The sequence below is a fragment of the Musca domestica genome, unplaced genomic scaffold (genome assembly GCF_030504385.1).
Source record: "Musca domestica strain aabys unplaced genomic scaffold, Musca_domestica.polishedcontigs.V.1.1 28, whole genome shotgun sequence".
Classification (NCBI taxonomy): Eukaryota; Metazoa; Arthropoda; class Insecta; order Diptera; family Muscidae; genus Musca; species Musca domestica.
The window spans coordinates 3,079,505-3,093,882 of record NW_026712293.1 but is presented as its reverse complement, the minus strand read 5'-3'; positions in this window follow the sequence as shown (position 1 = coordinate 3,093,882).

The following is a 14,378-nucleotide window of genomic DNA, read 5'->3' as shown; positions in this document are numbered from 1 at the left end:
AGTGAGTAACGAGTAAAGGTGGAAATTCGTTATGTATGTACAAAAAATTGTGCTAAGTAAGCACAACTCAGCACAATTCACCGAATCTCGATATTTGAATTTTTACAAATATTACAGCAATTTTTCGTTATATATGTATTTTTTCCAATTTTAACTAGTAACGAGTAGAGATACAAATTTCCAATGTATGGTGAATTGTGCTAGGTGAGCACAATTCAGCACAACTTGCAGATTTAAAAAAATCCGCATATTACAAAAGTTATACATTTTTTAATTTTTAGCGAGTAACGAGTAGAAGTTTAAATTCGTCATGTTTGGATAAAAAAATTGTGATAAGTGATTTTTACGAGTAACGAGTAGAGATACAAATTTCCTATGTATGGACGAACAATTGTGCTAGGTGAGCACAATTCAGCACAACTTGCAGATAACACACATTACAAGAGTTATACATTTTTTTAATTTTTAGCGAGTAACGATTTAAGGTGGAAATTCGTTATGTATGGACGAAAAATTGTGCTAAGTGAGCACAACGCAGCACAATTTACCGCATCTCAATATTTGAATTTTTACAAAAATTTCAGTAATTTTTCTTTATATATGTATTTTTTTCAATTTTAACTAGTAACGAGTGGAAGTACAAATTTCTAATGTATGGACGAAAAATTGTGCTAGGTTACCATAAATCAGCACATCTTTCAGTTTTTCAATATCTTGTTTCTAAATATGCGATTTTGGTATTTACGATGTTAACGAGTAACGAGTAGAGATACAAATTTGTAATGTAGGGATGAAAAAATGTGCTAAGGGAGCATAATTCAGCACAACTTGCAGATAACACACATTACAAGAGTTATACATTTTTTTAATTTTTAGCGAGCAACGAGTTTAGGTGGAAATTCGTTATGTATGGACGAAAAATTGTGCTAATTTACCTCATCTCAATATTTGATTTTTTACAAAAATTTCAGTAATTTTTCTTTATGTGTGTATTTTTTCCAATTTTAACGAGTGACGAGTGGAAATACAAATTTTCAATGTAGGGACGAAAAATTGTGATAGGTTAGCGCAAATCAGCACAACTTTTAATTTTTTGATATTTTGTTTCTAAATGTGCGACTTTGATTTTTACGGGTAACGAGTAGAGATACAAATTTCCAATGTATGGTGAATTGTGCTAAGTGAGTACAATTCAGCACAACTTGCAGATTTAAAAAATTCCACATATTACAAAAGTTATACATTTTTTAATTTCTAGCGAGTAACGAGTAAAAGTTTAAATTCGTCATGTTTGGATAAATTGTGCTTAGTGAGCACAACTCAGCACAATTTAGCGAGTAACGAGTAAAGGTGCAAATTCGTTATGTATGTACAAAAAATTGTGCTAAGTGAGCACAACTCAGCACAATTTACCGAATCTCGATATTTGAATTTTTACAAATATTACAGCAATTTTTCCTTATATATGTATTTTTTCCAATTTTAACTAGTAACGAGTGGAAATACAAATTTCCAATGTGTGGACGAACAATTGTGCTAGATTAGCAAAAATCAGCATAAATTTTAGTTTTTCGATATCTTGTTTCTAAATATCCGATTTTGATTTTTACGAGTAACGAGTAGAGATACAAATTTCCAATGTATGGACAAACAATTGTGCTAGGTGAGCACAGCGCAGCACAATTTACGGCATCTCGATATTTTAATTTCTACAAAAATTTCAGTAATTTTTCGTTATATATGTATTTTTTCCAATTTTAACTAGTAACGAGTGGAAATACAAATTCTCAATTTATGGACGAAAAATTGTGCTAGATTAGCGCACTTTCAACTATGGACGAAAAATTGTGTTATGTTAGCATAAATTAGCACAACTTTTAGTTTTTCGATATCTTGTTTCTATATATGCGATTTTAATATTTATGATTATAACGAATAACGAGTAGGGATACAAATTTTCAATGTATGGACGAAAAATTGTGGTAGGTGAGCAAAATTCAGCACAGCCTGCAAATTTCAAAAATTCCACATATTACAAAAGTTATATAGTTTTTTAAATTTTTAGTGAGTAACGAGTAAATGTGGAAATTCGTTATGTATGGACGAAAAGTTGTGCTAAGTGAGCACAACGCAGCACAATTTACCGCATCTCAATATTTAAATTTTTGCAAAAATTTCAGTAATTTTTCTTTATATATGTATTTTTTCCAATTTAACTAGCAACGAGTGGAAATACAAATTTTCAATTTATGGTTGAAAAATTGTGCTAGATTACCATAAATCAGCACAACTTTTAGTTTTTCGATATCTGATTTCTAAATATGTAGGGACGAAAAAATGTGCTAGGTGAGCACAATTCAGCATAACTTGCAGATTTCAAAAATTGCACATGTTACAAAAGTTATATATTTTTTTTTAATTTTTAGTGAGTAACGAGTAAAGGTGGAAATTCGTTATGTATGCACAAAAAATTGTGCTAAGTAAGCACAACTCAGCACAATTCACCGAATCTCGATATTTGAATTTTTACAAATATTACAGCAATTTTTCGTTATATATGTATATTTTCCAATTTTAACTAGTAACGAGTAGAGATACAAATTTCCAATGTATGGAGAATTGTGCTAGGTGAGCACAATTCAGCACAACTTGCAGATTTAAAAAAATCCGCATATTACAAAAGTTATACATTTTTTAATTTTTAGCGAGTAACGAGTAAAAGTTTAAATTCGTCATGTTTGGATAAAAAAATTGTGATGATTTTTACGAGTAACGAGTAGAGATACAAATTTCCTATGTATGGACGAACAATTGTGCTAGGTGAGCACAATTCAGCACAACTTGCAGATAACACACATTACAAGAGTTATATATTTTTTTTAATTTTTAGCGAGTAACGATTTAAGGTGGAAATTCGTTATGTATGGACGAAAAATTGTGCTAAGTGAGCACAACGCAGCACAATTTACCGCATCTCAATATTTGAATTTTTACAAAAATTTCAGTAATTTTTCTTTATATATGTATTTTTTTCAATTTTAACTAGTAACGAGTGGAAATACAAATTTTCAATTTATGGACAAAAAATTGTGCTAGGTTACCATAAATCCATAAATCACATATTACAAAAGTTATACATTTTTTAATTTCTAGCGAGTAACGAGTAAAAGTTTAAATTCGTCATGTTTGGATAAAAAAAAATTGTGCTTAGTGAGCACAACTCAGCACAATTTAGCGAGTAACGAGTAAAGGTGCAAATTCGTTATGTATGTACAAAAAATTGTGCTAAGTGAGCACAACTCAGCTCAATTTACCGAATCTCGATATTTGAATTTTTACAAATATTACAGCAATTTTTCCTTATATATGTATTTTTTCCAATTTTAACTAGTAACGAGTGGAAATACAAATTTCCAATGTGTGGACGAACAATTGTGCTAGATTAGCAAAAATCAGCATAAATTTTAGTTTTTCGATATCTTGTTTCTAAATATCCGATTTTGATTTTTACGAGTAACGAGTAGAGATACAAATTTCCAATGTATGGACAAACAATTGTGCTAGGTGAGCACAGCGCAACACAATTTACGGCATCTCGATATTTTAATTTCTACAAAAATTTCAGTAATTTTTCGTTATATATGTATTTTTTCCAATTTTAACTAGTAACGAGTGGAAATACAAATTTTCAATTTATGGACGAAAAATTGTGCTAGCTTAGCACAAATCAGCATAACTTTTAGTTTTTCGATATCTTGTTTCTAAATATGCGATTTTGATTTTTACGAGTAACGAGTAGAGATACAAATTTCCTATGTATGAACGAACAATTGTGCTAGGTGAGCATAATTCAGCACAACTTGCAGATAACACACATTACAAGAGTTATACATTTTTTTAATTTTTAGCGAGTAACGAGTTAAGGTGGAAATTCGTTATGTATGGATGAAAAATTGTGCTAAGTGAGCACAACGCAGCACAATTTACCGCATCTCAATATTTGAATTTTTACAAAAAATTCAGTAACTTTTCTTTATATATGTATTTTTTCCAATTTTAACTAGTAACGAGTGGAAATACAAATTTTCAGTTTATGGACAAAAAATTGTGCTAGGTTACCATAAATCAGCACAACTTTCAGTTTTTGATATCTTGTTTCTAAATATGCGATTTTGGTATTTACGATGTTAACGAGTAACGAGTAGAGATACAAATTTGTAATGTAGGGATGAAAAAATGTGCTAGGGGAGCATAATTCAGCACAACTTGCAGATAACACACATTACAAGAGTTATACATTTTTTTAACTTTTAGCGAGTAACGAGTTAAGGTGGAAATTCGTTATGTATGGACGAAAAATTGTGCTAATTTACCGCATCTCAATATTTGAATTTTTACAAAAATTTCAGTAATTTTTCTTTATATATGTATTATTTCCAATTTCAACGAGTAACGAGTGGAAATACAAATTTTCAATGTAGGGACGAAAAATTGTGATAGGTTAGCGCAAATCAGCACAACTTTTAATTTTTTGTTATCTTGTTTCTAAATGTGCGACTTTGATTTTTACGGGTAACGAGTAGAGATACAAATTTCCAATTTATTGTGAATTGTGCTAAGGGAGTACAATTCAGCACAACTTGCAGATTTAAAAAATTCCACATATTACAAAAGTTATACATTTTTTAATTTCTAGCGAGTAACGAGTAAAAGTTTAAATTCGTCATGTTTGGATAAAAAAAAATTGTGCTTAGTGAGCACAACTCAGCACAATTTAGCGAGTAACGAGTAAAGGTGCAAATTCGTTAAGAATGTACAAAAAATTGTGCTAAGTGAGCACAACTCAGCACAATTTACCGAATCTCGATATTTGAATTTTTACAAATATTACAGCAATTTTTCCTTATATATGTATTTTTTCCAATTTTAACGAGTAACGAGTGGAAATACAAATTTCCAATGTGTGGACGAACAATTGTGCTAGATTAGCAAAAATCAGCATAAATTTTAGTTTTTCGATATCTTGTTTCTAAATATCCGATTTTGATTTTTACGAGTAACGAGTAGAGATACAAATTTCCAATGTATGGACAAACAATTGTGCTAGGTGAGCACAGCGCAGCACAATTTACGGCATCTCGATATTTTAATTTCTACAAAAATTTCAGCAATTTTTCCTTATATATGTATTTTTCCAATTTTAACTAGTAACGAGTGGAAATACAAATTTCCAATGTATGGACGAACAATTGTGCTAGGTGAGCACAATGCAGCACAATTTACGGCATCTCGATATTTTATTATCTACAAAAATTTCAGTAATTTTTCTTTATATATGTATTTTTTCCAATTTTAAATAGTAACGAGTGGAAATACAAATTTTAAATTTATGGACGAAAAATTGTGCTAGCTTAGCACAAATCAGCATAACATTTTAGTTTTTCGATATCTTGTTTCTAAATATGCGATTTTGATTTTTACGAGTAACGAGTAGAGATACAAATTTCCAATGTATGGACGAAAAATTGTGCTAGGTGAGCACAATGCAGCACAAATTACTGCATCTCGATATTTGAATTTCTACAAAAATTTCAGTATTTTTTCTTTATATATGTATTTTTTCCAATTTTAACTAGTAACGAGTGGAAATACAAATTTTTAATTTATGGACGAAAAATTGTGCTAGTTTAGCAAATCGGCACAACTTTCAGTTTTTCGATATCTTTTTTCTAAATATGCGATTTTTATTTTTACCCTTTTAACGAGTAGAGATACAAATTTCCAATGTATGGATTAAAAATTGTGCTAGGTGAGCACAATTCAGCACAACTTGCAGATTTCAAAAATTCCACATATTACAAAAGTTATACATTTTTTTAATTTTTAGCGAGTAACGAATAAAGGTGGGAATTCGTTATGTATGGACGAAAAGTTGTGCTAAGTGAGCACAATGCGGCACAATTTACCCCATCTCAATACATGAATTTTTACAAAAAATTCAGTAATTTTTCTTAATATATGTATTTTTCCCAATTTTTACTAGTAACGAGTGGAAATACAAATTTTCAATTTATGGACAATAAATTGTGCTAGATTAGCGCACTTTCAACTATGGACGAAAAATTGTGTTATGTTAGCATAAATCAGCACAACTTTTAGTTTTTCGATATCTTGTTTCTAAATATGCGATTTTAATATTTATGATTATAATGAGTAACGAGTAGGTATACAAATTTTCAATGTATGGACGAAAAATTGTGCTAGGTGAGCACAATTCAGCACAACTTGCAGATTTCAAAAATTCCACATATTACAAAAGTTATACATTTTTTAATTTTTAGCGAGTAACGAATAAAGGTGGAAATTCGTTATGTATGGACGAAAAATTGTGCTAAGTGAGCACAACTCAGCACAATTTACCGAATCTCGATATTTGAAGTTTTACAAATATTACAGCAATTTTTCCTTATATATGTATTTTTCCAATTTTAACTAGTAACGAGTGGAAATACAAATTTCCAATGTATGGACGAACAATTGTGCTAGGTGAGCACAATGCAGCACAATTTACGGCATCTCGATATTTTATTATCTACAAAAATTTCAGTAATTTTTCTTTATATATGTATTTTTTCCAATTTTAACTAGTAACGAGTGGAAATACAAATTTTCAATTTATGGACGAAAAATTGTGATAGCTTAGCACAAATCAGCATAACATTTTAGTTTTTCGATATCTTGTTTCTAAATATGCGATTTTGATTTTTACGAGTAACGAGTAGAGATACAAATTTCCAATGTATGGACGAAAAATTGTGCTAGGTGAGCACAATTCAGCACAACTTGCAGATTTCAAAAATTCCACATATTACAAAAGTTATACATTTTTTAATTTTTAGCGAGTAACGAATAAAGGTGGAAATTCGTTATGTATGGACGAAAAATTGTGCTAAGTGAGCACAACGCAGCACAATTTACCGCATCTCAATATTTGAATTTTTACAAAAATTTCAGTAATTTTTCTTTATATATGTATTTTTTCCAATTTAACTAGTAACGAGTGGAAATACAAATTTTCAATGTATGGACGAAAAATTGTGCTAGGTTACCATAAATCAGCACAACTTTTAGTTTTTCGATATCTTGTTTCATAATATATAGGGACGAAAAAATGTGTTAGGTGAGCACAATTCAGCATAACTTGCAGATTTCAAAAATTGCACATGTTACAAAAGTTATACTTTTTTTAATTTTTAGTGAGTAACGAGTAAAGGTAAAAATTCATTATGTATGGACGAACAATTGTGTCAAGTGAGCACAACTCAGCATAGTTTACCACATCTCGATATTAGAATTTTTACAAAAATTACAACAAGTTCGTTATATATCTATTTTTTCCAATTTTAACTAGCAACGAGTGGAAATACAAATTTTCAATGTATGGACGAAAAATTGTGATAGGTTAGCGCAAATCAGCACAACTTTTAGTTTGTTGATATCTTGTTTCTAAATATGCGATTTAGATTTTAACGGGTAACGATGTATGGTGAATTGTTCTAGGTGAGCAAAATTCAGCACAACTTGCAGATTTAAAAAATTCCACATATTACAAAAGTTATACATTTTTTAATTTTTAGCGAGTAACGAGTAAAAGTTTCAATTCGTCATGTTTGGATAAAAAAATTGTGCTAAGTGAGCACAACTTAGCACAACTTAGCGAGTAACGAGTAAAGGTGGAAATTCGTTATGTATGGACGAAAAATTGTGCTAAGTGAGCACAACGCAGGACAATTTACCGCATCTCAATATTTGAATTTTTACAAAAATTATAGTAATTTTTCTTTATATATGTATTTTTTCCAATTTTAACTAGTAACGAGTGGAAATACAAATTTTCAATTTATGGACAAAAAATTGTGCTAGGTTACCATAAATCAGCCCAACTTTCAGTTTTTGATATCTTGTTTCTAAATATGCGATTTTGGTATTTGCGATGTTAACGAGTAACGAGTAGAGATACAAGTTTGTAATGTAGGGATGAAAAAATGTGCTAGGGGAGCATAGTTCAGCACAACTTGCAGATAACACACATTACAAGAGTTATACATTTTTTTAAATTTTAGCGAGTAACGAGTTAAGGTGGAAATTCGTTATGTATGGACGAAAAATTGTGCTAATTTACCGCATCTCAATATTTGAATTTTTACAAAAATTTCAGTAATTTTTCTTTATATATGTATTATTTCCAATTTTAACGAGTAACGAGTTGAAATACAAATTTTCAATGTATGGACGACAAATTGTCTTAGGTTAGCGCAAATCAGCACAACTTTTAATTTTTTGATATCTTGTTTCTAAACATGCGGTTTTGATTTTTACGGGTAACGAGTAGAGATACAAATTTCCAATGTATGGTGAATTGTGCTAAGTGAGTACAATTCAGCACAACTTGCAGATTTAAAAAATTCCACATATTACAAAAGTTATACATTTTTTAATTTTTAGCGAGTAACGAGTAAAAGTTTAAATTCGTCATGTTTGGATGAAAAAAATTGTGCTAAGTGAGCACAACTCAGCACAATTTAGCGAGTAACGAGTAAAGGTGCAAATTCGTTATGTATGTACAAAAAATTGTGCTAAGTAAGCACAACTCAGCACAATTTACCGAATCTCGATATTTGAAGTTTTACAAATATTACAGCAATTTTTCCTTATATATGTATTTTTCCAATTTTAACTAGTAACGAGTGGAAATAAAAATTTCCAATGTATGGACGAAAAATTGTGCTAGGTGAGCACAATGCAGCACAATTTACGGCATCTCGATATTTTATTATCTACAAAAATTTCAGTAATTTTTCTTTATATATGTATTTTTTCCAATTTTAACTAGTAACGAGTGGAAATACAAATTTTCAATTTATGGACGAAAAATTGTGATAGCTTAGCACAAATCAGCATAACATTTTAGTTTTTCGATATCTTGTTTCTAAATATGCGATTTTGATTTTTACGAGTAACGAGTAGAGATACAAATTTCCAATGTATGGACGAAAAATTGTGCTAGGTGAGCACAATGCAGCACAAATTACTGCATCTCGATATTTGAATTTCTACAAAAATTTCAGTATTTTTTCTTTATATATGTATTTTTTCCAATTTTAACTAGTAACGAGTGGAAATACAAATTTTTAATTTATGGACGAAAAATTGTGCTAGTTTAGCAAATCGGCACAACTTTCAGTTTTTCGATATCTTTTTTCTAAATATGCGATTTTTATACCCTCCACCTTGGAAAGGAGGGTATATTAACTTTGTCATTCCGTTTGTAACATCCCTAAATATTCGTTTTAGACCCCATAAAGTATATATATTCATAATCAGCATACAATTCTAAGTCGATTTAACGATGTCCGTCTGTCTGTCTGTCTGTCTGTCTGTCCGTCTGTCTGTCTGTCCGTCTGTCTGTCTGTCTGTTGAAATCACGATACAGCCCACATTATTTGACGTAGAGCTCCAAAATTTAGCAGAGCTATTTGCATTGTGTCTAGGATGGTTGGTATTGAAAATGAGATATATCGGTCCACGTTCTGGTATAGTCCCCATATAACGGTACCTCCCGATATTCGGTATTTTGATGATTTATGCCACATTTTTTCACGGATTTGTCTTAAAATTGGTATTTGTAGGTCATAGCGGCTCCCTGAGCGTGTGGCAAAACATTGCATGTATAGGTCCACGTTGTGGTATAGCCCCCATATAAAGGTACCTCCCGATATTTAGTATTTTAGTTTTTTTTTACCACATTTTTTCACCGATTTGTCTAAAAATTGGTATTTGTGGGTCATAATGGTTTCCAGCTCCGGTGGCGGAACATTGCATGTATGGGTCCATAATTTGGTATAGTCCCCATATAACGGTACCTCCCGATATTCGGTATTTTGATGATTTATGCCACATTTTTTCACGGATTTGTCTTAAAATTGGTATTTGTAGGTCATAGCGGGTCCCTGAGCGTGTGGCAAAACATTGCATGTATAGGTCCACGTTGTGGTATAGCCCCCATATAAAGGTACCTCCCGATATTTAGTATTTTAGTTTTTTACCACATTTTTTCACGGATTTGTCTGAAAATCGGTATTTGTTGGTCATAATGGGTTCCAGCTCCGGTGGCGAAACATTGTAAATATAGGTCCACGTTTTGGTATAGCCCCCATATAACGGTACCTCCCGATATTCGGTAATTTGATGATTTTTGCCACATTTTTTCAGGGATTTGTTCGAAAATTGGTATTTGTTGGTCATAATTGGTTCCAACTTCGGTGGCGAAACATTGCATGCATGGGTCCATGATTTGATATAGCCCCCATATAACGGTACCTCCCGATATTCGGTTTTTTTATGGTTTTTGCCACATTTTTTCACTGATTTGTCTAAAAATTGGTATTTGTGGGTCATAATGGGTTCCAGCTCCGGTGGCAAAACATTGTAATTATAGGTACACGTTTTGGTATAGCCCCCATATAACGGTACCTCCCCATAATCGGCATTTTAATGGTTTTTGCCACATTTCTTCTAATGTTTCTTTTACCCTAAGGTGGAGGGTATTAAAAGTTTGGCCCGGCCGAACTTAATGTTTTTTTACTTGTTATTTTTACCCTTTTAACGAGTAGAGATACTAATTTCCAATGTATGGATTAAAAATTGTGCTAGGTTAGCACAATTCAGCACAACTTGCAGATTTCAAAAATTCCACATATTACAAAAGTTATACATTTTTTTAATTTTTAGCGAGTAACGAATAAAGGTGGGAATTCGTTATGTATGGACGAAAAGTTGTGCTAAGTGAGCACAATGCGGCACAATTTACCCCATCTCAATACATGAATTTTTACAAAAAATTCAGTAATTTTTCTTAATATATGTATTTTTCCCAATTTTTACTAGTAACGAGTGGAAATACAAATTTTCAATTTATGGACAACAAATTGTGCTAGATTAGCGCACTTTCAACTATGGACGAAAAATTGTGTTATGTTACCATAAATCAGCACAACTTTTAGTTTTTCGATATCTTGTTTCTAAATATGCGATTTTAATATTTATGATTATAATGAGTAACGAGTAGGGATACAAATTTTCAATGTATGGACGAAAAATTGTGCTAGGTGAGCACAATTCAGCACAACTTGCAGATTTCAAAAATTCCACATATTACAAAAGTTATACATTTTTTTAATTTTTAGCGAGTAACGAATAAAGGTGGAAATTCGTTATGTATGGACGAAAAATTGTGCTAAGTGAGCACAACGCAGCACAATTTACCGCATCTCAATATTTGAATTTTTACAAAAATTTCAGTAATTTTTCTTTATATATGTATTTTTTCCAATTTAACTAGTAACGAGTGGAAATACAAATTTTCAATGTATGGACGAAAAATTGTGCTAGGTTACCATAAATCAGCACAACTTTTAGTTTTTCGATATCTTGTTTCTTAATATATAGGGACGAAAAATTGTGTTAGGTGAGCACAATTCAGCATAACTTGCAGATTTCAAAAATTGCACATGTTACAAAAGTTATACTTTTTTTAATTTTTAGTGAGTAACGAGTAAAGGTAAAAATTCGTTATGTATGGACGAACAATTGTGTCAAGTGAGCACAACTCAGCATAGTTTACCGCATCTCGATATTAGAATTTTACAAAAATTACAGCAATTTTCGTTATATATCTATTTTTTCCAATTTTAACTAGCAACGAGTGGAAATACAAATTTTCAATGTATGGACGAAAAATTGTGATAGGTTAGCGCAAATCAGCACAACTTTTAGTTTGTTGATATCTTGTTTCTAAATATGCGATTTAGATTTTAACGGGTAACGATGTATGGTGAATTGTGCTAGGTGAGCACAATTCAGCACAACTTGCAGATTTAAAAAATTCCACATATTACAAAAGTTATACATTTTTTAATTTTTAGCGAGTAACGAGTAAAAGTTTCAATTCGTCATGATTGGATAAAAAAATTGTGCTAAGTGAGCACAACTCAGCACAACTTAGCGAGTAACGGGTAAAGGTGGAAATTCGTTATGTCTGTGGTCACAAGCAATAACAGCCTAAGTCGAAAATCATGCTTTGGAGAAAAATCACTTTTTATATACAAAGGAGTTTATGAAAAACTTAAGAATGAGCACGAGGAAAAATTTTATGCTAAATCAAAGATTATTAAACAGGCAATGCTAAGTATAAAAAACGGTAGTGGAAATCTCATATACTTAGAAGATATTTAAAAAACAAAAACATATATGGTTATTGCTAATGGAAAATGGGAATTTGTAATGAGTATCTCGACTTATGTCTTCATTGTAAAGTAATATTGCATTTGTTGCCTGACATATATCGAATTAGGCGGGTACTGCATATTGAAAATTTCCTCGTACTGAACTTAGGCCTTTTGATTATTTATAGTTCGTGTTGAAAAAAATAAAATGAACTACTCAACATAACAAGTGCATTATTTTTCCATAAATTTTATTTTAAGAAAACTTAACCTAATTACATATGTACATACTTACAACTAAAACCGTTAGAAGGTTAAAGGAATTTATTAATTAACGTCATTCTATGTCTAGCTCATCTTCGACTAAGTCTGGATGTACATCAATACAGTTCTGTGTATGTAAACTTTTATAAAAAGGATGAAAACATGTGTTTATAAATGGAAGTAAAGCAAGCAGATCTTTTTTCTTTTTTTTCGCTGATTTTGACACACTCGTTTAGTAAATATAAGTCGTCTCTCTTCATTGAATTAATACCGCGTTTTACCAAATTTAAAATTTGGAAGGGAGCATTTATATCTAATGTGGTTTTATATTCAATTCTTCCAAAATTAGTTTTTCTATATCGTAGCCATCTAATATTTTTCCAAACAAATCTCTCACCATCTTGATTAGTGTTTCTCCACATTAACTTTGTTTTTAATAATAGCGAGAAATTATAAAAATCTTCTGAATTCATTTCAATGACTTTAAATTTATGTTTAGTACCTACACATCTAACAAAATTGTACCAGTCGTGAAGATGGTGTATTTGAGTGTCTGTCCTTTTCTTTTTCCTTTCTATTACAGAATGATCTACATCGCATTCCATATGTGTGTGTCCAGGTTCTAAAAATTTATGATCTATTGTTTCTAAATTTTGATTGATTTGAAGAGCCAATATGAACATTGCGCATACGAATGAGTTCTTATTTTGTCCCACACAGGAATCACTATAAAAAATAGTGTGATTAACTTGTTCAAGATTGATTAAAAACTTGAACAAGCACGATGCAATTTGGTTGCCACCACGAGCAGATAACGCTTCATGGCACATAAAGCAATGTGGGGTACCAGTTGTGCAGTCATGAATGGTTAAATTATACGTCCAAAGTTGCCTTTTGTAAAAACTTATTGAGTTTCTTAAGAATGGTGTAGGCAAACACTGCTGTAAATCAAAAGTAAAGATTTTGATTGTTGAATCATTGGCGGCTAAAACTTTGTCATTCCTTTTCGATTCGTACGCTAAATCTGCTTTACTTTGATGAGTTGTGAGATCATTTTCTAAATCGCCTAACAGAATAGCATCCGCTCCCTGTTTGCAAATACTAATTTTAGCTTTAAGTTCATCGCAGTAAGAACAAGTGTCAAGTTGAGGTTTCTTGAATTTTATGTTCATGCCTGCAAAACATTTTCATGTAAAAACTAAATAATTTCAAGAGATAATTAATGTTAAGCTTATCTTTGAAAACATTAGCGTATGACGAGATGCTTATCGCTTTGGATTTATATTTATCACAATATAACTTATACATTTGAGATAACGACAATTCGGCATGAAAATATTTACAATTTGTATCTCTCCTTGTGTAGTGACTTTCGTAACTTGGGAAGCTGTTTATGTGGTCCGTAATAAATTGAATTATATCATCCCTCAGCTTATTTTTTCCTGCACCTAATCCACGCTTGTCGCATAACTCATTATGAGGATGATCTAGTTTCTTCTTCAAAACAGATTTCACAAAACTTGTACTTTCATCAAAGCACTGTAAGAAACATTTTTGGCATACTTGCACTTTTTGGCCTTCATATTCCACACAATAAGTAGCGTGGAACTTTCGTTCACGTTCTCTTTCGGGATGCTTTTGTAAACTTTGATTTTTTTTTGTTGTTGATATCAATCAGAGATCCAATATATAAAAAATTCGTTGATTGTAAGTACCCAAAGACCAATATTTTCGAAATATGCTTTCTTGAAATGACTGCGGTACCTTTGCTTTGCACTTCATTCGACAGTCACGGGACAGAGGTTGAAATTTTCTCTCTGGCACAAATTT